At 32.7% G+C, this 22,041-nt stretch overlaps 1 long non-coding RNA gene across 1 annotated transcript; it reads left to right on the forward strand.

Annotated features, from left to right (window-relative positions):
* The first annotated feature begins 7,203 nt into the window (after positions 1–7,203).
* On the forward strand, positions 7,204–20,338 carry LOC118884266. The gene is made up of 3 exons (XR_005017247.1): positions 7,204–7,290; positions 10,551–10,615; positions 20,267–20,338. It is a non-coding gene; the product is annotated as an uncharacterized LOC118884266 (long non-coding RNA).
* The last annotated feature ends 1,703 nt before the right edge of the window (positions 20,339–22,041 follow it).

Raw genomic sequence — 22,041 nt, forward strand, 5'->3', positions numbered from 1 at the left:
ACTGTGCCTTCCACAGGAAGTTTAAGCTATATATATTTTTCTTTACCATGGATTATTGAACTGAATATTCATTAGAAAAATATATTTCACTGTCAGTCTATACTGATTCTTTATATTATTTCATTTCTCATATCTCAATTTCCTTATATAAAATGACACACAGTTGTTCAGATCAGATGATAGTAATGATCCTTATTCATACAAATTGGATGAATAAAAGTATAATATAAAGGAAATATGATTTTAGATATGAGAGATTTATTAAATAATACAAACCCAGAAGAAAACAAGTATAGTATTATTTTGTTGGTACCAGAATGATCTATTTTATCACTCAATTATATATTTTATTTAATGATTTTAATTAAAATATACAGTTGAATATTTCCTACCTTCAATTAATGAAATATAAACCTCAAGAAGTAAATATCTTCATTTATGTGAAAACTGATAATGTGATATTTGTCATTATTATTTTGAGATGTGATGTATAGGTTATTGCATTTATCAGCTTATGCATTTTTGGATCATGTCTCAGTATCTAGCTCAAATCTGATTTCCTATCAATTGTCTTGACAATGTGAATGCTTCAATTACACACAAACCATGTAACTGCTAACTCTACACTGTCCCATCCCAAAACATATCCACAGTACTGAATAAATATTTAGGGGGATCATTTGTTTTCTCTTTAAATTAGTTTTCTGACATCAATATCACACATATAAAGTCCTACACACTATTCCTTAAAATACATAAACAGCACGTTTTGCTACAGGCTTCTAAACATTTATATACTGCAACTTTGTACACACTTGGTATCTAGACTCTGAGCCAAAAAATGAGGGATTAGCAACAGACAAAATCAATTCTGTGATGGTGCTCATGCCAACAAGGTTTCTTCTCCACTACTCATTCTAGTTTTGAGCCATTCATAAAGCAGGGAAATTGCCCTGGGCTTTGCCAGAGAGCCAAATCAGAAGTGACAGATTACTCTGGTTAACTGCAGTGGCTGGTCTAGCAATGCATTTTGCAAAATGCATCAGAATATCCCCAGACGGATCTATAGACAGAAAACAACAGCAACAAAAACATGAAGTATAATCAGTACTTGTTGATTGTAAGAAACTACCTTAAACATGTTTTAATATGAAAAATCTTAAAACATATTTTGCCAGAATTACCTTAATTACGTATTTTAAAATTTAGTCTTATTAACTAAATAATTTGACAGATGGCGGCATTAGATTTTGAAAAGAAATGAGTGTGACACTACCGAATTTTTATTTCTAATTAATGCACATGTAATCCAATTTAATTGATTAGAAACATTCAGTTTACTTACAATTAAACATGACAAATGTAAAGTATTGGCTGCTCCAATGTTTCTAATGGATGACTGGCCTTTTCATTTCATAATCATGGTTACACAAGGTTTTGATGATATTTCTTTGACAGTGTATTTAAAGAAATACATAGTTTGAGATAAAAGAAAAGTTAACTATTAATTATTCACAATTTTTTAACCAAACGATAATTATATACCATCTTTGCTTAGGAAAAAATGCTTTCAATTGTACCTATACTGACCTAGGAGTTGAGTCACAGAAAGATGGGTTAAAGTTTTCTGTTACATATACTTCTTGGTAACAAAGGATAATTTTCAAGTTAAAAAAAGAAATGCCCATTGAAATAAAATTGTGACGAAATTCTCATTCATTTTAGCCAAATGTGTTGGCATTTGACTTATATGGGTATAAAATTTAAAGCACTTGCATTTATGAACATGACTTGTATATACTGCTAAAAACCTGTAAAATTATAAAACAATGTGATAATTTCTATGAAATATTTTTAAAGAAAAATATTTCAAAATATGAAGGAGATATAAAGCAATAAATTGAGAAGACGATAGGGAACTTCACAGAAATTATAGTTGGTAAGTGGCTTAAAAATTTTATAACTTTATAAGTAGAAGAGATGCAAAGGAGATCTGGATAGGCTAAAATGCTATAGTTAAGAGACCCCCAAACTGATAGTTTTAAAATATAAAAGCTTAATTTTCTCTCTCATATAACTGCCTGGAGTTGAACTGCAGTCTGGAAGGGCAGTTCTGCTTTAAAATATTCTGAGGTTCACGGTTCCTCCATGATTTTGCTCTTACAGCCTCTAAAGGCGGGGGTCAATAAAAAACAGTTCAGGAGATAAATCTGGCCTGCTGTTTATTTTTCTAAATGAAGTTTTATTGTAACACATCTATACCAATTCCTTTATGAATTGCTTATACCTGCTTTTGTGGTACAATGCCATACATACAGTGTGATGCATGAAAATCGAGCCCCCCATAATGTGATTAGTCCTTATATGAAGAGAAAGAGACAAGAGCTTTCACTCTCTGAGTACACACACAAAGAAGAGGTTATGTGAGCACACAGCAAGTTACCAACCATTTACAAGCCAGGAAGAGGGCTCTCACCAAGAATCTGTAGGCACCTTGATCTTGAACTTCCCAGTCTACAGAACTGTGAAAAATAAATGTCTGTTATTTAAGCCAACCAGTCTATGGTATTTCATTACAGCAGCCCAAGCTGACTAACACAGAAAGTTACGTTTATCATGTGTTATTTTTTATAACATTAACATATGTCCATACAAAACTCTTCTGGGGAAATTCTAATGGATCAATCTTCATTTCTTCTGATATATAAAAAATCAATTTGAACACTCAACACAGTTAAAAATGAATATTTTTGTTGAGTGATTAAAAAAATAGCATGATACAACCACTTTCTTTTTACTTTCACTACCATTACATCTCAAAGCTGAATAAAATGAGTTTGAGATATTCACATGCTCAGAACTGTTTTGGCAAACAGATGCAGTGTGTGTTTTCACATGGACCAGGACTTCCCCGAGGGGCCTTCTTAATGCTTCTCAACATAATCTGATCACATGATGGGAACAGATCGTACTGTTTCGGATATATGAAGAACTTGTACAGATGTAGCTTTAGGCCATTCCCTCCATCTCTTTGTACAATATCATCAAAACAGTAAAGTTGAAGATTTATTAGTACAAACTATAAAAGGGTTATCATTGTCTCCCTTTATTTGTAACATAGCTTTGACTAATTCTATAAGTTTAAGGTAAGTCTCAAACATCATCGTCATGTTTTTAAAGCAATTGACCTCTTATGCCTCTATAAGGAGACAAATCTGCAGTCCCTGGTAAACACTCCCATACAAATGAAGATATTTTCTGTGATCAGAAGTGGAAAAATAAAGAAAAAATCATGCTTACTATAGTGAGACACATTAACCTGTAACAAATGAATCACAGATCTCAATTTTTTAAACAAAAGTTAATTTCTCACTTATGCCACAGTCCAATATATGTTCTAATCCACATAATCATTTAGGGACCCCCTTTTCCTTCATCTAATAAGTCTTCCTTCTTGAACCTTAGAACTGTCAATTAGATGCCTAAGGATTTAGAAAAGAGATTTAGAAGTCGCTTACGTCACTTTTTACTAAATTTTATTGGCAAAGCTCAGTCACAAGACTATCATGAAAGGGACTGGGACATGGAAACTATCTGTATATTCTGGAAAAGAATACAGGGACAGGTTAGCACTACTCTTCAGTTTGTCTACTCTACCGTTTTGAACACCATATATCAACTCACTCCTTGCTTCCCATACATAAAATAGTCTTCCGGTAAAATTACACAGAATTTAGTCAGTTAAAACAACCATTTAATTTCGCTTACAATAATGTGGGTCAGGATTTGGGAAATGTCTTAATCAGGAAATTATTTCTTGGAGTTGCTCGTGTGTTTGGAATCAGATGTCATTAGGAATCAGTTGTTGGCTGGAAACAGATGCCATTTCTGGGACCAGCTGCACAGGATGACCACGATAGCTCATTCACACGGCTGGCAGTCGGAGCTGCTGTCAACCGGGAGCTCATCAGGCCGTCAGCTGGAACTCCCACGTAATCATCAAATAGAAAACGATAACGTACACTGATATGGGCTACATGCCTCTTTCTAAAGATAACAAAATATTATTTTATTTTTAATTTGTTAAACAAAAAATATGATTAAGAAAAAGATAAGCACTTGGATTATATTAAGTATATAATTTATTTAAGAAAATAATTATATTAGTATGAATGAGAAAATGTGTGAATAATTATGGGGAAAATTTTTAATAAAGTTTATGCTATTAATATATTTATATTAGGAAAAATTTTCATTATAAATTCAGTTAAAGGGTTGAAATATAAACCTGTTGCTCTTTTTGTGAGCATGTAGCTGAAATATTTATTTGTTTATATGTGTATATATATATATATGTTTGTCCGTTTATTTATTTATTTATTTAAATGCTTCAGTGTACAGATTTATGAAATTATATATTGAACACATGTGTAATCACAATCTGGATGAGATATTAAGAAATAGACCCTTATCAAACCTTTGTTTTGCTTACAATTTGCACACACACACCCAACACAAACACATATCCATTTTAGCTTTTTATATACCAAGAAGTTCAGTTGGTAGTTCATAGGGTATGCATATGTCTGGGTTTTATAATTAGAGAGATTTTTCCAAAATGTTATATAGTAGTAAATAACATTTCTAGGTGCCTCTCCCTCTCCAACACTTGGTATCTTGGATTTTTTAAGTTTAGCTCTTCTGGAGAACCTCACACCTCACTATGGTTTAAATTTCCATTTTTGTAATGACCAATGACGTTGAACCTTCAAATAATCTTATAAACCACCTTGGCTCTCTTGTTTCAAGAAATGTTCTTCCAGACTGCCCAGTTTTTAACTTATGGTGGCAGTCTTTTTGTACTTGATATGGAAGAGTACTTTATCCTCAATATGATTTCTTTTTGAATATATGCATTACACACAACTTTTCTCACTCTATGTCTTGCCTGTTTTTGCATAGAGCCTTTTAAGTAATAAAAGGACTTAAATACACTCTATTGATGAAGTAAACATATTGATCCTTAACTTTATGTGTGGCACCCTTTATATTTGGATTAAAAGGTCATGAGAAAACTTTCTGTATTTTTTTCTAGAAGCCTTATTTTAAAATAACATTTTGCATATAGATGCACAGACTGGAACTTGCTTGCCTATGTTGTGACATAAGGCTCTTTTGCTGTGTCCAATTTACTGTTCATCTAATCTATTTAGTTATTAATTTCAGTTATTAAAATTTTTATTTCAAGGATTATAATTTGATTCAGTTTTGGTTTATTTGTTTGTAATTTCAATTCTCTGATGAAACTCTCCAGCATATCTTTTCTTTATTTCGTCATATTCACCATGGGTATTTTAAACTTTTCCTGAGATTTATAGCACCTGTCTGTTACAGCTGTCTGTTTTCTCTTGATTCTCCATCAGTTAATCCCATATTCTGGCATGTCTTTTAATTACTCTGAAATGTTAGACTTTGTGTACCAGAAAGGTTAGTGGCTCTGAATGTCATCTTCATCCAAGGAGCATTCAATGTGCTCCTTGCAGCAGAGGGATTGATTACAGGCACATCACCTTAATCCAAACAAGGCTAGTCTATTTCCAGCTTTTATGTAATCATAAACTATAAACCTTTCAGAGCACTGACTGTCTTGCATGCTTACTAGCTCTTCTCTTTCTTTTGCCCCTTAATCCAAGTTTTTGCTTCTCCAGTTCTCCTATGAGAGCACCAAATTCTACGCTTAGCTTTTCAGTCTTTCAAAAAGTTGTTTTCTCTCTTTATTTCCCTCTAAGTAACAAATCTCAAGCTTATAATAAAAGCCCCAGGGTCATATATATATGACATTTGTTTGTGTTGCTTGGATGTTTTACACAGTATTTAGCATTTACATACAAGAAAATACACACAGGTTTTCTAGTCATTAAATAATATGACTATTTCATTCAGAGATAGATGCTAATTGATTCTATAATCATGCATCTTAGAGTTATATCCAAAAATGCAGGAAAGATACAATACAACTATTTTCACTAAACTTGGATCTCCGAATCTCTTTTGTATTTCCACAACATAATCTTATAACCAAAGTGCTATAATTTCCATGGTTACTCAGACAGCTAATGCTTGCTATGGTTAAAATTTGTGTCAGATTTCTCGGAGAGTTTTCATAGAAGTAGACAACAGCACAAAACTATTTCTAAGGTTCCCAAATTTGGCAAGAATTGTGTAGGTGAATGCCAAGAACAACAAAAAAAAGTTTTTTTGAGTTCTTACTATCCTTCTGAGATATCTTTAATTGCTTTTAGTTAGGTGCTCTGAATCTCTGTCTTTGATCAATGAATCTCAGCAGCTGATTGTATGTCTAGGTTCCACAGACTTGTTAAAAAAAATTAACTTAGGCTCTACAGCTTAGAAGAATGACGTTAACTTTAAATGACTGTAATTATTGTAAATCACGTGGGAAATTCAAGTTACCTCAACTATGACAATCCAAGGAAGGATTTTTGTATTAGATCCTGACTACTTAGTTTTCAATGAACCTATTATATATTGGCTAGCATTTGTTGGCTTTTTTGTATTTTTTTTGATATTTTGATATAGTCTCAGTGTATTTAAAAAGATGTTTATATATAAAAATGTATTTATTTTCATTTGTTCAGATATAACGCATATTGTTTTCACATTATCCTAATTAACTAGAAATCTGTTGTCTGAATTTTTTAAAATTTTTTAATTAATTAATTAATTAATTTATTTTTGGCTGCGTTGGGTCCTCATTGCTGCGTGGGAGCTTTCTCTAGTTGCGGCGAGCGGGGGCTACTCTTCGTTGCAGTGCAAGGGCTTCTCATTATGGTGGCTTCTCTTGTTGCAGAGCATGGGCTCTAGGCGCGCGGGCTTCAGTAGTTGTGGCTCGTGGGCTGCAGAGTGCAGGCTCAGTAGTTGTGGTGCACGGGCTTAGTTCCTCCGTGGCATGTGGGATCTTCCTCGATCAGGGCTCGAACCCGTGTCCCCTGCATTGGCAGGTGGATTCTTAACCACTGTGTGACCAGTGAAGCCCTGTTGTCCAAATTTTTTAAGTCAAGTTTTCTTTGGTTTTTGTAGATCACTTATTCATGAAGATGGAAGATATTATTATAGCAACTTGATGCTTACTTAATGCTTGCTTCATTTAATAAAAATTTAATTTTTATCTTGCAGCAGAAAGCTTAACAAGCCTTGACTGCTATCTTTCTGAAAATATGAGTGAAAGAGTGACACTACCTACTACAAGGATGGGATTCATAATCATAAAATGTGAGGGAGAGAACAGACTATTTTTTAACATTTAAGATATAAATAATAACCTAAGTCCACATGAGTTTCCCTGCATAAAATTTATCAAGTGGGTGGAGGGTAAAGTATGAAATATGAAGCTTATATTTTCAAGAAAATAGGAAATGTACACACAAAGTTATCATTATTCTACAAGCTGGAGCTACTGTTAAGTCCATGTATTGTCAGTAAATGAAAAGCTAAACACTGTATTTACATGCAAATACAATGTATAATAGTAAAAGCAACTTGTGTTGTGATACTACTTGCTAAGTATCCAAATCTCTAAATTAGCTTCAAATTTTATTAATATTATTTTTGTAACTAATTATTAATAATAATTTACATGATATAAATTTATTATACATTTTGACAAAAGTATAATTTATTTGACAAAATACAATGAATAAATTGAGTAATGTATCATTTAAAGCTTGTGTTTCCTTATTTATTTTCATTTTCGATGATCTGTCCATTGGTGAAAGTGGGGTGTTAAAATCCCCTACTATGATTGTGTTACTGTTGATTTCCCCTTTTATGGCTGTTAGTATTTGCCTTATGTATTGAGATGCTCCTATGTTGGGTGCATAAATATTTACAATTGTTATATCTTCTTCTTGGATTGATCCCTTGATCATTCTGTAGTGTCCTTCTTTGTCTCTTGTAATAGTCTTTGTTTCAAAGTCTATTTTGTCTGATATGAGAATTGCTACTCCAGCTTTCTTTTGATTTCCATTTGCATGGAATATCTTTTTCCATCCCTCACTTTCAGTCTGTATGTGTCCCTAGGTCTGAAGTGGGTCTCTTGTAGACAGCATCTATATGGGTCTTGTTTTTGTATCCATTCAGCCAGTCTGTGTCTTTTGGTTGGAGCATTTAGTCCATTTACATTTAAGGTAATTATCATTATGCATGTTCCTATTACCATTTTCTTAATTGTTTTGGGTTTGTTATTGTAGTTCTTTTCCTTCTCTTGTTTCTCCTGCCTAGAGAAGTTCCTTTAGCATTTGTTGTAGAGCTGGTTTGGTGGTGCTGAATTCTCTCAGCTTTTGCTTGTCTGTAAAGGTTTTAATTTCTCCATTGAATCTGAATGAGATCCTTGCTGGGTAGAGTAATCTTGATTGTAGGTTTTTCCTTTTCATCACTTTAAATATGTCCTGCCACTCCCTTCTGGCTTGCAGAGTTTTTGCAGAAAGATCAGCTGTTAATCTTATGGGGATTCCCTTGTATGTTATTTGTTGTTTTTCCCTTGTTGCTTTTAATATTTTTTCTTTGTATTTAATTTTTGATAATTTGATTAATATGTGTCTTGGCATGTTTATCCTTGGATTTATCCCATATGGGACTCTCTGTGTTTCCTGGACTTGACTATTTCCTTTCCCATATTAGGGAAGTTTTCAACTATAATCTCTTGAAATATTTTCTCAGTCCCTTTCTTTTTCTCTTCTTCTTCTGAGATCCCTGTAATTAAAATGTTGATATGTTTAATGTTGTCCCAGAAGTCTCTGAGAGTGTCCTTAATTATTTTCATTCTTTTTTCTTTATTCTATTCTATTCTATTTATTCTTTATTCTATTCTATTCGATTCTATTCTTTTCTTTATTCTATTTCTTTTTTCTTTATTTTCTTTATTCTTTAATAGTTATTTCCACTATTTTACCTTTCAGGTCACTTATCCGTTCTTCTGCCTCAGTTGTTCTGCTATTGATTCCTTCTAGAGAGTTTTTAATTTCATTTATTGTGTTGTTCATCATTGTTTGCTCTTTAGTTCTTCTAGGTCCTTGTTAAAGGTTTCTTGTATTTTCTCCATTCTATTTCCAAGATTTTGGATCATCTTTACTATCATTTTTCTAAATTCTTTTTCAGATAGACTGCCTATTTCCTCTTCTTTTGTTTGGCCTGGTGGGTTTTTTACCTTGCTCCTTCATCTACTGTGTATTTCTCTGTTTTCTCATTTTGCTTAACTTACTGTGTTTGGGGTCTCCTTTTCACAGGCTGCAGGTTCATAGTTCGCATTGTTTTTGGTGTCTGCCCCCAGTGGCGAGGTTGGTTCAGTGGGTTGTGTAGGCTTCCTGGTGGAGGGGACTGGTGCCTGTGTTCTGGTGGATGAGGCTGGATCTTGTCTTTCTGGTGTGCAGCATCATGTCCGGTGGTGTGTTTTTGGGTGTCTGTGACCTTATTATGATTTTAGGCAGCCTCTTTGCTAATGGGTGGGGTTGTGTTCCTGTCTTGCTAGTTGTTTGGCATGGGGTATCCAGCACTGGAGCTTGCTGGTTGTTGAGTGGAGCTGAGTCTTAGCATTGAGACAGAGATCTCTGGGAGAGCTCTTGCTGATTGATATTACGTGGGGCCAGGAGGTCTCTGGTGGTCCAGTGTCCTGAATTCGGCTCTCCCACCTCAGAGGCTCAGGCCTGACACCTGGCCAGAGCATGTGGCTGACAAAGACTCTGTCAGCCACATGGCTGGATTGCCTCCAGAGTTGGAGAAGCTGGCGTGCAGTAGCTCTCCCTCTGCGCTGCACATTAGAATCACCTGTTTCTTCCTTGTTTTGCCCCAAAGGCAGTGTTCCACAGATAAAAACAGTAGCCTTGAAAATAGTCACAGCTCTGAGATGGCTTTTTATTTTTCCTTTGTGCTTAGTTGGTTTCACTTGCTCACAGGGGGCCACGTGTGGAGACCTCACACCCGGCTCTTCCAAACAGAGTTCCTAGTGCAGAATGGCTGCCGCCAACACCTCAGCTGAGGCGGGCCATGTCTATTTGTATTCTTAAGATAGTTAACCTTGACATTTTTCCTGAAAAGAAATCCTGAAGACCCATCCTCTCTAACAAAATACTGTCATTCAAGTATTTATTTCAAGTATTTATTTGTAACTTTGTTTTTTTTCTTTTCTTCTTCAATTTTTTTTTTTTTTTTTTTTTTTGGTAATACCCATGTACGTGAGGGTGTAACCCTTGTAGCATATGGACTGTCTGGGTGTCTTAGTATCAGCTCCTGTCTAGAGCTGACTCAAGGCTAAGTCTTTTACCCCAAGGAAGGCTTTAGAATTTATGTGATTTTTATTGTAAATAATTCCAGGAACAACCTTTCTCTCTTTACGCAACTGAGTTATTGCCTCAGGTGAGGATTATCTGAATTTCAGAAACTTTTTTGTTTTGAGTTGTGGAATAATCAATTACTTTTGTAGGGACTCAGTTTTGCATTATAAAAGAATTTATGTTTTTTTTTTCTATTATTTCTAGGCATTTTACACAGGAGGGTATTCAGGCTATATACATCTACAAGGGAGTTCTAAGAAGTGGAAATGGTAAGGAAAACTTAATGCCAATACATTGACATTTTTGATAATATATACAGTTCTTCAGAAACATTCAGATAAATAACTGCATAACATTCTAATAGTAAATAGCTTTCTAACAGTTAAATACATGAGATCATCTCCTACAAGTTATACCCCCAGTACTTATGCATATATTTATGATCTTGTTTATTTCAGTAACTCCTCAAATGGAGTCCACAACGAACCAATATTTATGACTATTGCAAAACTACCTTTACAATTGTCTGATTTATCATCTCTCACCAAAACTACTCCAGTAGCTGCCTGATATGTCTCCCAGATTCACTCTTGCCCTTCTTCTTTCTGTTCTCCATACAAACTAAAGCGATACTCTTTCCTCAAAACTATTTGAAAGCAAGATTCACAAAGGCAGATATTTTTTTCTTTCCTTTCTCTTTGACAAAATATTGTTCTTAGTAGAGGGCCTAGCATATAGCAAGCAGTTAATAAATATTTATTGAATAACTGAATGTACTTATAGTGAAGTTCTAAACAGTGTGGCCTCTGGGTGTCACTTTAACCAGAATTTCTACTCCCGTTCCATTCCCGCATCAAGTATCCATCTGTCTTCCTACTCTCTTGAATTATGCCTATGGCTTTCTGGTCCAGAGATGTTCACTTACTTTTATGAAAGATGTGTATCAAAGAATGACAGTGGAGAAAGAAAAAAAATGAAAAACATATTTGGAGCAAGATGAGAAAGCTAAAAAAAGCATATCTCTTTTCTTACAAAATATTTTTATAAACATTAATTTCTTTTCAACCCCAAAATGTAATCTGTCAAAAAAGTTCTCATAACAAAGGTAGGAAAATGATATAATTGTAGACTAGACTACAGAAGCAGTTTTATTTTCCCTCAGTTTTCTCAAATGTAATTACATAATGAAATAACAGCATGTAGATTTTTAAAGTGCTCTAAGCAGCTTATGATGTAATAATTAAATATATCATTTAATGTGTGAATTTTATTCAGGCCAATGAGCATCTTGGATAATCTATGTCACAGGGGAAAATATAAAGTATCTATTCAAAATTATCTTGAAAAGTTAGGTGTTTTTGCTTTTGAAAAAATATAACAGTGCTTATCTTTTGGTGCAAGATTCTCCATCTAGGTGTTACAATATCTAAATTCTATGAGTTGATAGTAATATCTTGCATACAGTTTTTACAGTAAAAATGTATACTATAATTCATTTTTTTTCACAAATAATGATGCTTTTAGGCGTGTTCTCATAAAATAGTGTTTTAAAGAGTATATGATTCCTTGTGACAACCCCAAAGTTTATATGTAGTAATAATTTCACCATAACACTGCAAAAAACATTTGTGAGTGGAAAGTTCTTGAAGTAAAACCTTTCCTATTAATTTTTCAGTATATACACTTGTATTTCTCTCTTCATGATCAAAATTATTCTTCGGTTTCTCCCAATAAATGTTATACTTAAAATATTTTTACAAACTGCATTTTGTTTGCTTTCTGTTTGTTTCAGTTGGCTGGGTAATTCTAAATGTATCACTACAGCAGTAAAGACTCAAGGTCAGATAATGTATAATGGAAATAACTCATAGATAAAAGTTAAAAACTTTCCAGAGTTCTCTGTGTTAGAGATAAAATCCATTGTGACAACTGACTGAATCAAAACAGAACACTGGATATTTGCTCAGTTCAGTATTTTAGTAGAGTGATGGAGTGACTTAAAAGATTACTTCTGGAAAGGAAATTATATTTATTGGTTTAATACTATATACAATTAGTTACAAATATTTGCTCAGTTTACAGTAGCCAAATATTAGACTCTACCATACCTCACACCTACTGTTAAAAAATACAAATTTTCCTAATAAATCTCAGGAAAATATTAAATTATACTTATTTATAAGCAGGTAAGTTTTTTACAAGACAGTCAAAACAGGGAAATGCTTAGAAAAGAAATTTCTATCAGCAACAGCAGTAATAGCATTTCCTTCCTTTCACTGCTCTGCTTGGATTAAAATGATTCCTGGCATTACTTATCTGGTCTTGGTGACAATGCCAAGTTCTCAAATGTCCTCACATAACATGTGGTTGCAACTATGGTCATAAATGTTATTGATAACTAGCAAAGTTTAATTAATTAATAGATCAAGTTAAGTAATCTCCTAATTCTCTGATAATGGCAATTGATTTTTAATTTTATTATAAAATTTGATGAGTGTATTTTTAAATGCATTTAAAACTGAGTCTTAGTTTTTCTTCCTTTTGTGTGCTTTACTACATAAATATTCAGTTTCATTTTATCAGAAATGTCTTTTATGAGCCTGACTTTAATGTTAATTTAATCTTTTAAGCTAATCCTTTGTGTACCATGCAGAAAGTGTTATTCTAATGACAAAAGCAGTCAAAACACTAGAATTAATGTGTTGTTAATTAACACAGTTTATTATTTTGTTTCCTTAAATTTTCAAATATTTGAGTAAAATACTGTCACAAGGTAATTAGAAAGTTAGAACATAGAGACCTGTTCTCAACTGCTGAGTAAAGTATAACCACTTTAGAAATGAAATCTGACAGGTGCTATTTCTGGTTAGCATCTTGAAATATGTCAATGTCTAAAATCTTACTTCTCAGTATCAAAAAGGATTTAGCATTTTAAAGAAAATAATCTCTGTCAGAGGGATCAAAAAATAAATAAATAAATCCTCAAATTTTCTTTCTCATTTGCCTTCTTTCACCTTTTTTCACCTTTTGTTGAGATAGGAAGAAAAACCATACCCTGCTATACTTCTATTTTTCCTTACAAGGCTTTGCAATCTTATACTTTTAAGCTTGTATTCTAACCTATGTGTGAAATTTTGGAATAGAATGTGTCCATAATGAGACCCTGTGCTGGCAAAGTGGTGGCAATAAACAAAAATTTATTGCTCACTCTTCTTGAGGCTGGGAAGCCCAAACTTAAGGCATTGGCAGATCTGGTGTCTGGTGAGAGCCTGCTAGACAGATGGCTATCTTCTCCCTGTATCCTCACATGGCCAAAGGAATGAAGGACCTCTCTGGGGTCTCTTTTATAAGGGTACTAATGCCATTCATAAGAGTTCCATCTTCATGACCCAAGAATTTTGAGGGTCACAAACCTCAGTCTACAGCAGATCCTATTTGTATTTTGATAGGCTGCATGTTTGACATAAAGTTGTGTGTGTGTGTGTGTGTGTGTGTGTGTGTGTGTGTGAGATCAATTAAGTAATTAAATAATGAAAATAAATTTAGAAGTTGCTTAAGAAAATAATCAAACACTTGTGTGCAAGGTAATCTATTTAACACACATACTGGTTTGTGACTACTTCAGAATTTTCTTATACTGATGAAATGGAAATAGAAGAATATTGAATTTTTTCTTGAGTTTCCATACTTCAAGGGCTCAAGTGTTACAGACAGCATATCACTACATATTCATTCATTCATACGTTTCTCCTGGGTTCAAACTTTCGCTGAAATTGCTGCAAAAAACATAGAATTAATGTATTTCCTATGTATTTATATTCAATGAATTTTGCTAAAATTGAGGCTTTTGCCTATATAGTATAATAAGATGAAAAAGAAAATTTTACATTAGTTTCAACACAGTTATTTTAACTACAATGAGCCATATGGCATGTATTAATCCTAAAAAATAATATGCCAATAGTTTATTTTTATTTAGCTATAGTGGTTTAAAATACATAGTTACTTCAAACTTGTGGCTTCTTTCAATGAATGAAAGAAAACCAAAAATCATCAAGGATTATGATGATTCGGCTTCAGTCTTTGGAAAACTGAAAATAAAGGTCTCATTCCTTTGATATTAAACAATTCTTTTTCAATTACTTACTCCATTAAGTAAAAGGTCATATGCATAGAGTATAACAGCTATTATCTGTGATATTTTCATTAACAGTATTTTACTACATAGTGTGAAGTATCAGTAAGATAAAATACCCTATTTTTCCCTTAACGTTTGTGATAGAATTAAAACGTTTATTCATATGAATTTTTATACTAACAACATAACATTTTCAAATATGGTATTACAAATACATTAAAATTACAGTGTTGTTGAAAGGTACAAATATGAAACTATATCCTCTGTTTTGCTATACAGCTAAAACTTTGATTTTAAAATATCTGTTTCCATTTGGGCACTAACATTCACTGACTAACTGAATCAAATATTCAAATATTTTGAAAGCCAAATTATCCTATTATATAGTCCTTCCGGTATGTGTTTGTGTGTGTGTGTGTGTGTGTGTGTGTGTGTGTGTATAAATGTATACCACACATAGTATAACAAATTATTCTCTCTAGTGAGAGGACAGTTAAAATTTAATACTAGCAGAGTAAAAAAGGAGAATTTAAGAACACCTGGTGAACTCAATGAAATTCTGCAAAAATAAATTAATTAATAAATGAATAAATAATATATAAAGAGCTAATATACAGTCCAAAATTTTATAGACAGAACTTTTTCAATAAGTGAGGTTGCCAGAATAAGTAAAAATCCAACACACAAATACACACACAGAAATATAAACACACACTAATAATTGCTATGCAAAAAGGCACAAATACACACACAGAAATATAAACACACACCAATAACTGCTATGCAATCTTAATAGGAAAAACACAAATATAGAGGCACAAAGATCCTTTGTACAGGTACAAACTTTAAGAGAATGTAAAGAAACATTGTTTCCTATTGATTTATTTTCAAACATTAAATAGTATTGCCTCTCAACATTACCTTAATGTATTCATTCTGATTTATAGAGAAGATAAAATTGTTTTAGGAAATTATCAATACTCTGGAACAATCTGTTTATCAAAATCATAATCATGCTCTAAGATACACAACCTTCTGTTTTGAGGGAGCATCCTCGTGTTTTCATAGCTATTTATTCTCACAGCTAAATTAATCAATCTTAATTGCAATATCTTAATAATGATATATTTTCCAAATCCTTGTAAATATTCTATTATACCTATTGCTAATATTTTTAATATAATTTTGAATTAATCTATCAAAATACAAGTTTTTTCTCCCAAGGAATTATTATAGTCCTTCAAATAGAGTGAGGTTATCAGAAATGAACAATTAAAAGGAATAAACTTTACATTTTGGCTCTCTTTACACATTAGACATGGCTTTGACTTTAGAAATGTATTACCTCCTTCAGTTTTTTGAAGTGAGGTATCTGAGACCTAGAAAAGTCATACAATCTAAGATTGAGAGGCTAATTTTGCATAATGAATTATTTTTTCTATATTTGCTTTTATGTTGCCCAGTAGATTATTTCCAACAATTATTGAAAAAATTACTGTTTTGTCCTGTTCTTTTATCTAAAAGCATTAAAATATAAATAAAAGAAAACTGAATTAAAGATAAAAGAATGGTTTACACATATAATCCTTCTCTAAAAATATTTACTTCAATTTTTTTTTTTTAATTTATTTATTTATGGCTGTGTTGGGTCTTCATCTCTGTGCAAGGGCTTCTCTAGCTGTGGCAAGTGGGGGCCACTCTTCATCGCGGTGCCGCAGGCCTTTCACTGTCGTGGCCTCTCTTGTTGTGGAGCACAGGCTCCAGATGCGCAGGCTCAGTAGTTGTGGCGCACGGGCCTAGTTGCTCCGCGGCATGTGGGATCTTCCCAGACCAGGTCTCGAACCTGTGTCTCCTGCATTAGCAGGCAAGATTCTCAACCACTGCACCACCAGGGAAGCCCTGCTTCAATTTACGTTAATGTCTCAGTAAATCATATTTCCTTTCTCTCAGTATTTATATAATATTTTGTCTAATTAAAACAACTTCAATAGAATTAACACAGATTATGGCCTGCCTGACTAACATAGTAAATATAAACAGCAAGTTATTTGATGAGATTTTCCAGTTGAGAAACACAAAATATTTGGGTATAACCTCTCTTCTCATGGCAAACATTGTGGAAACTGGAAAAATTATGCTAAATAAGTAATAAGATAAAGAGTATGTGCTAATGTGAAATATAAGCAAAACTTGGCAAATAATTTAAAATATTGTTGAGGACTGGACGATATTTACAGTTCTGGATTTCTGGGAAACTGAAATGTAACCCACTGAAATTGAGATTATGCTTAGTTTAATTTTTTTGATGCATGCTGCATGATTAAATAATTATGTGTAGAATACCTCAAGAAGTCTATATGGCTTGGATGAGCATAGTGGTAGTTAAAATTTGTTTCATAATGGGGTAGACAAATGAGTAAAGTTACAGAAGACATAGGATGCATGATGTTTCAAAAAAGAGATAAAAGGGATAGGATTTATAAAGAAAGCTAAGTCATGAGATCAGTTGATTAGGCTTTGTAGAGAATTTTCTCTCTGCTTTATGTCTACCTCAAGTATTTCTTTATAATATTATAAGTACAGTTCCTTATGTAAAGCATAACACTGGTTATGTTATGCACAGTTATCAAGATAACCTTATATTCTTGAACATATAGAACATGGGATTTTGGCCTATACTGTATACTGTCTACCACTTTAAAAAATAATAATAAGATCTGTATTATTATATGACATCCTATGGCTAGATGCACTTAGGTGGATTACCAGACAGTAGGAAGTTGAACAGTATTGATATGGGGGGTCAGCATTGAGGCTCTGGTGGTCTCATGGTGAATGGGTCCACCACTGTGAAAAGAGAACCTTGTGTGGAGGGCATCATTGGATTTGTTTACTGGGTCCAAAATGGAAAATATTTCATCCCAGGGCCAGGGTGGACCTTATCATGTGGAACTGTAGCCACCCAGATGAACACACACCCTGGAGGCACTGCCGGCAGGAAGAAGCCTCTGGTCAGAACTGGATCACTATACCACTAACTTTGGAATGTTTTTATGGTTTAAAAGATCTGCTCCCAAAGTCACTGAATTTAACATTACTGTGTTGTTTAGATTATGGATTTCAGTTTGGGGGGTTCATCTTGGAGGTACTACAACAATCTAGTATTGTGGAGTTTCCTTCAAGACCAGAAGTGTAAATTAGGGCATGCCATTAGATTCTGTCTACTTATGTATGGAGTAATCTCATATTTTTTATCTTCATAATTGCACTTCACTTATGTATGATTTTTAACAGTGAGATAAAGATGGGGTAAATTGGTTAAACCTTTTGGTCTCTAAAACTCTGATATACAATGTATTAGGTGATAAAGACGTAAAGATGAATAAAACTAAGTCTGTGACATTAAAGAAATCCTGTTTTAACCTGAGACACAAACATCTCCTAAGTAACTGCAATCTGAAAGATCAAATGTGACCTGTGGTGATAATTTCTTTGAGAGCACAGAACAAAGTGAGCCCACCTAAACAAAGTCAGTATCCTTCATTGCAACCATCTCCACTCAGAATTATTTGTCAATAAGTGTGTCCATGTCTTACTATGATCTGCAGAAGGGGTTTCCTAACAAAGTCTGCAAACAACTTTCTCTTGGGCAAATGTTATTCTGATTGGGTTCTTCCAGTACTAGAAAGCATGTCTCCAACTCATTTGTGTTGTATACTGTAAATAATGTGCTCCTACTAGCCATTAAGTTGTTCTAATTAAAATTATTTTCTGGACATTGAGAGCAGGAAAATTTACCAGTGTATTACAAGGAGATTAAAAAAACAAACAAAACAAGACAAAACAGAACAAAAATCTTTCTATCTAGTGTTTTCAGTAGAAGCATGCTACAATTTTCCTTAGCTATTTGGATTAATACAAGTTGTGGTCATGAAATATGAAAATTTTCTGAACATCAGCTTCTTTCCTAGTGACTCCACGTGCAGATTTTGTTGATGTTATCCTATAAGCAGAACATATACTACAACAGTCCCACTTCATGACCAGAGACACTTTTTCTTGTAGCTTTATTTTTTTCCACTATTTTTTCTCATTAGAGGCAGAATCTGCTTCTTTATTGGTTCTTTATTTGCTTAATATTTTTTTTATTTCAAAAGCAGAAAAAAGAAAAAAAATCAATTAGCCTCTTTCACCTTGAGAAAACAAAAGTCTTTTTAGTACTTTTAGTGAAGTACTTTATTAAATAGGAAACAGCTATTGGTATTATCAGGATTCATGATTTAAGTATAAAAATGACAAACCACAAAAATAGAATGCTTATTTCCCATACAAATTAAAACTTCCTTCAAACTGTTTCAAAGTACTTGTGCTTTGCCTCATAAGATGCTATTTTCAAACTTGAAATAGGGAAATCATTTCTCCTTCTTTCTGACAGATGAAGCCATTTAACTTTGTTACGAAATGTTATAGACTACGATAAGTGACAATCATAAATATGTATTGCAAATGTCCTTGTATTGTTCTACATATATTAAACTTATTTAAGTATTGTAAAAAGTAAAATTTCAGTAAATCATGTTCTGATTGCAGGTGTGCTGATAATCAGAAACTTGAGGCAGAGTTTATTGAAACAAGTCATTGTAACAATCTATAAAGCCATCAATTCATTTATCTCAACCTAGTCAGAGATAAAAGAGTCTTGAGAATCATTAACTATACAGGATGTCCCTACAAACTCACTAAATGATAGAGATATATAAATGTGGTAATATTATGAAGAAAGATGTAAGAATATTAGATTTTTTAAAAAAATATATTAAAATTATTTCAGAATTAAAATACATAGCTATAAGCTATTATTTAATAGTAATGTAATGGTAAATCTGTTTCACAATATATTATCTCTATACTTTATTGGAAAGATTTTCAAAATAATGCTCAACAATACTCAGATTATACTGTTGAAAATTTCATGAATTTAGTGCAAAACTATTTTGACTGCACTCTTATATTGCCAGTTTTTCACCTGATCTATTTCTACAGATTATTTAGCTGTCCGTATATCTTGATATTCTTTGGTTACTATTATAAAAATACATATAAATAAGTTTAAAAATTAGGAAAAAGTTTCCATTCTGCCATTGACAAGCATTGTCACTGAATGACCTAAGACAGACTGTAAAATATCTGTGTAGCCTCTTGAATGTCAATAAAAGTGTTAGATTGTTTGGAAGTGATTTATAGCTCATGAGAAATGATTACCCATATAGTAAAGGATAATTTAAATCTTAATTGTGTTATGCTTATGGTTCAAAGAATAATTATTACAAAGAATCTCTAACCTCTCATGTATCTTTTTATCCACTGTTCAACAAACTTAGCATCTCTTTTGAATAATAATGACCTTAACTTTCAAATTTGACATTTAAAATAATAGCATACAGATATATATAAAACATAAGTGTATTTTTGAGGAATATTACGTTATTAGGTTTATTGTTGAAAAATATCCCGATTTCTAGAAATTTACAAAATAATTTCAGAAAACTGCAGAGCGTAGTAATTCTTTGAGAGAAATAAGTCATTTCTCTAAGGCCTGAGTCAGTATGAATGCATGTGGAATGTGCTAACTAAAATATTTTGTCTCATATAATTTATCTATACATTATGTAGTAACGTTACTTCATTGTCTGGGTCAGTCATTTTTTCAGCACATATGCACTGAATGCCTGTTTACTGTATACTTCTCTCTATTCCAATTTATTGTCTAATTCCATTCTAGGTTCCTGCCACAGATCTATCTTCCACCTTATCCCTCACATCTTTAAAGACTACCCTCAATTATCTGGCATCAGTAAGTATCTAATAGTCCTTGTTAGATAAAGTTTTCCTGTCTTGTCTCCTTTGCATGGTATTGGCTGCCTCTGATGTAGTGTCCCATACAGAATATTTTGATTAAGGGTATTGCTGGGCATACTTAGCAACTGACTATCAGAGTCCATCCACTTTAATAAAATAGTATAGACATATTTTTCAAATCATACTCTATAAATGCAAGAAGATACAGTTACTTGGGAGGACTGAAAAAGTTTTTACCCTCTACCTTCATTTTTAGAATTTTTCTAAATCAATAGGTTTGCTTTTAAAATAATTAAAATTTCCACTTTTTGAAATAATATACACCATAATTTACAGTATGAAGTAATTTAGATTATACAAATAATTTCCTATAGTTATCTCAATAGAATATTTAAAAATATAGTTCAAATAATATATACTTAGTAAATTAGTCTTGTTTATTGTCTAGTATTAGTCTAATTTAGTCTTTTTATTACTGACTACAAAGTTAACTTTGTTTTTATTACTTTTTAATGTCAGAGTGATTCAGACCTTGGAGATATTTATTAAATATAAAACAGCAGGCACACAGTCAAATTCAAGTCAAATTTAGAAGGATGCAAGAATTGTTTTTTTAACGCCATCAATTCTTTACTTCACATGGAGGTGCATCTGCTGAATATGTGGCTGATTTCAGACAAAAAATAAGCTTTCTGGTCCTCATGTCTTATAACCTTTGCATAAGACCACAAGCCAAGAAAGTAAAGGTCTTATTGCAAATCAGTGTTGCCCTATTTTATTTGTATATGTGTTTAATATGTATTCATCACTCTTACAGTCTACATCTAATTAAAAACAGTAACAATTGTATTTAGCTATAAAACACAAATATATTTTGAAAATATTATATATTTTTTCTGCTGCTGTTTGTATTAAAGAAATATACACTCATGTGTTAACAAAGTTTAGCTGAATGTTTCAGTTTGCACATAATATAGAAATTAAATTCTCATAAATTTCAGTTTGCAACATCCTATGCGCTATTAGGATTATAGATTAAAATTTTAATCCTTAATTAATGATGCTTAATAATTCTATTAATTTATTAGATGTGTTTGTTTCTTAATATCAAATCCCTGAGCTAGATTTGATCACAGAAGCCCCAGTAGAAGGTGATGTTGCATGCTTGCTTGTATTCAAAGATTAGGTGACCTGTGGTCTAGCGCAATACACTAAATTGGAATCTTTTCAGTCCACAATATACTGAAGAGGTTGCCACAATGTGTTTTGGGTCTCATGTGTATCTGCTCCCCAAACTCTTTGGACTATATCTGGATTCTCATTCTTAAAAATGTTGTACCACCATCTATGTAGTTGTTGAAACCAAAACCCACGAAGATCGTTTCTCTCTTTTTCCCATTTTCTTGTTAAGACCATTCCATAGTCATAAATATATCAGTATATATCCATTAAATTTTCTCCATCTCCTTTTCTATCATGCTAGTCTAAGCTATCAACATCAGGTAAGAACCTAGGCTGTTGCAATAGCTACCCAACTTCTTTCCTTGCTTCAACTCTTGCACAATTCATCTTCCTTATAGAGACTAAAGTTACCTTTTCAAAACAAAAATAAGTGTACTTCTCTCCCAGCAATTATAGCAATTCTGGTATTATGAAATGTTCTCCACTATCACAAAATACCCAGATGACAGACAAATG

Source organism: Balaenoptera musculus, chromosome 18 (genome assembly GCF_009873245.2).
Source record: "Balaenoptera musculus isolate JJ_BM4_2016_0621 chromosome 18, mBalMus1.pri.v3, whole genome shotgun sequence".
Lineage (NCBI taxonomy): Eukaryota > Metazoa > Chordata > Mammalia > Artiodactyla > Balaenopteridae > Balaenoptera > Balaenoptera musculus.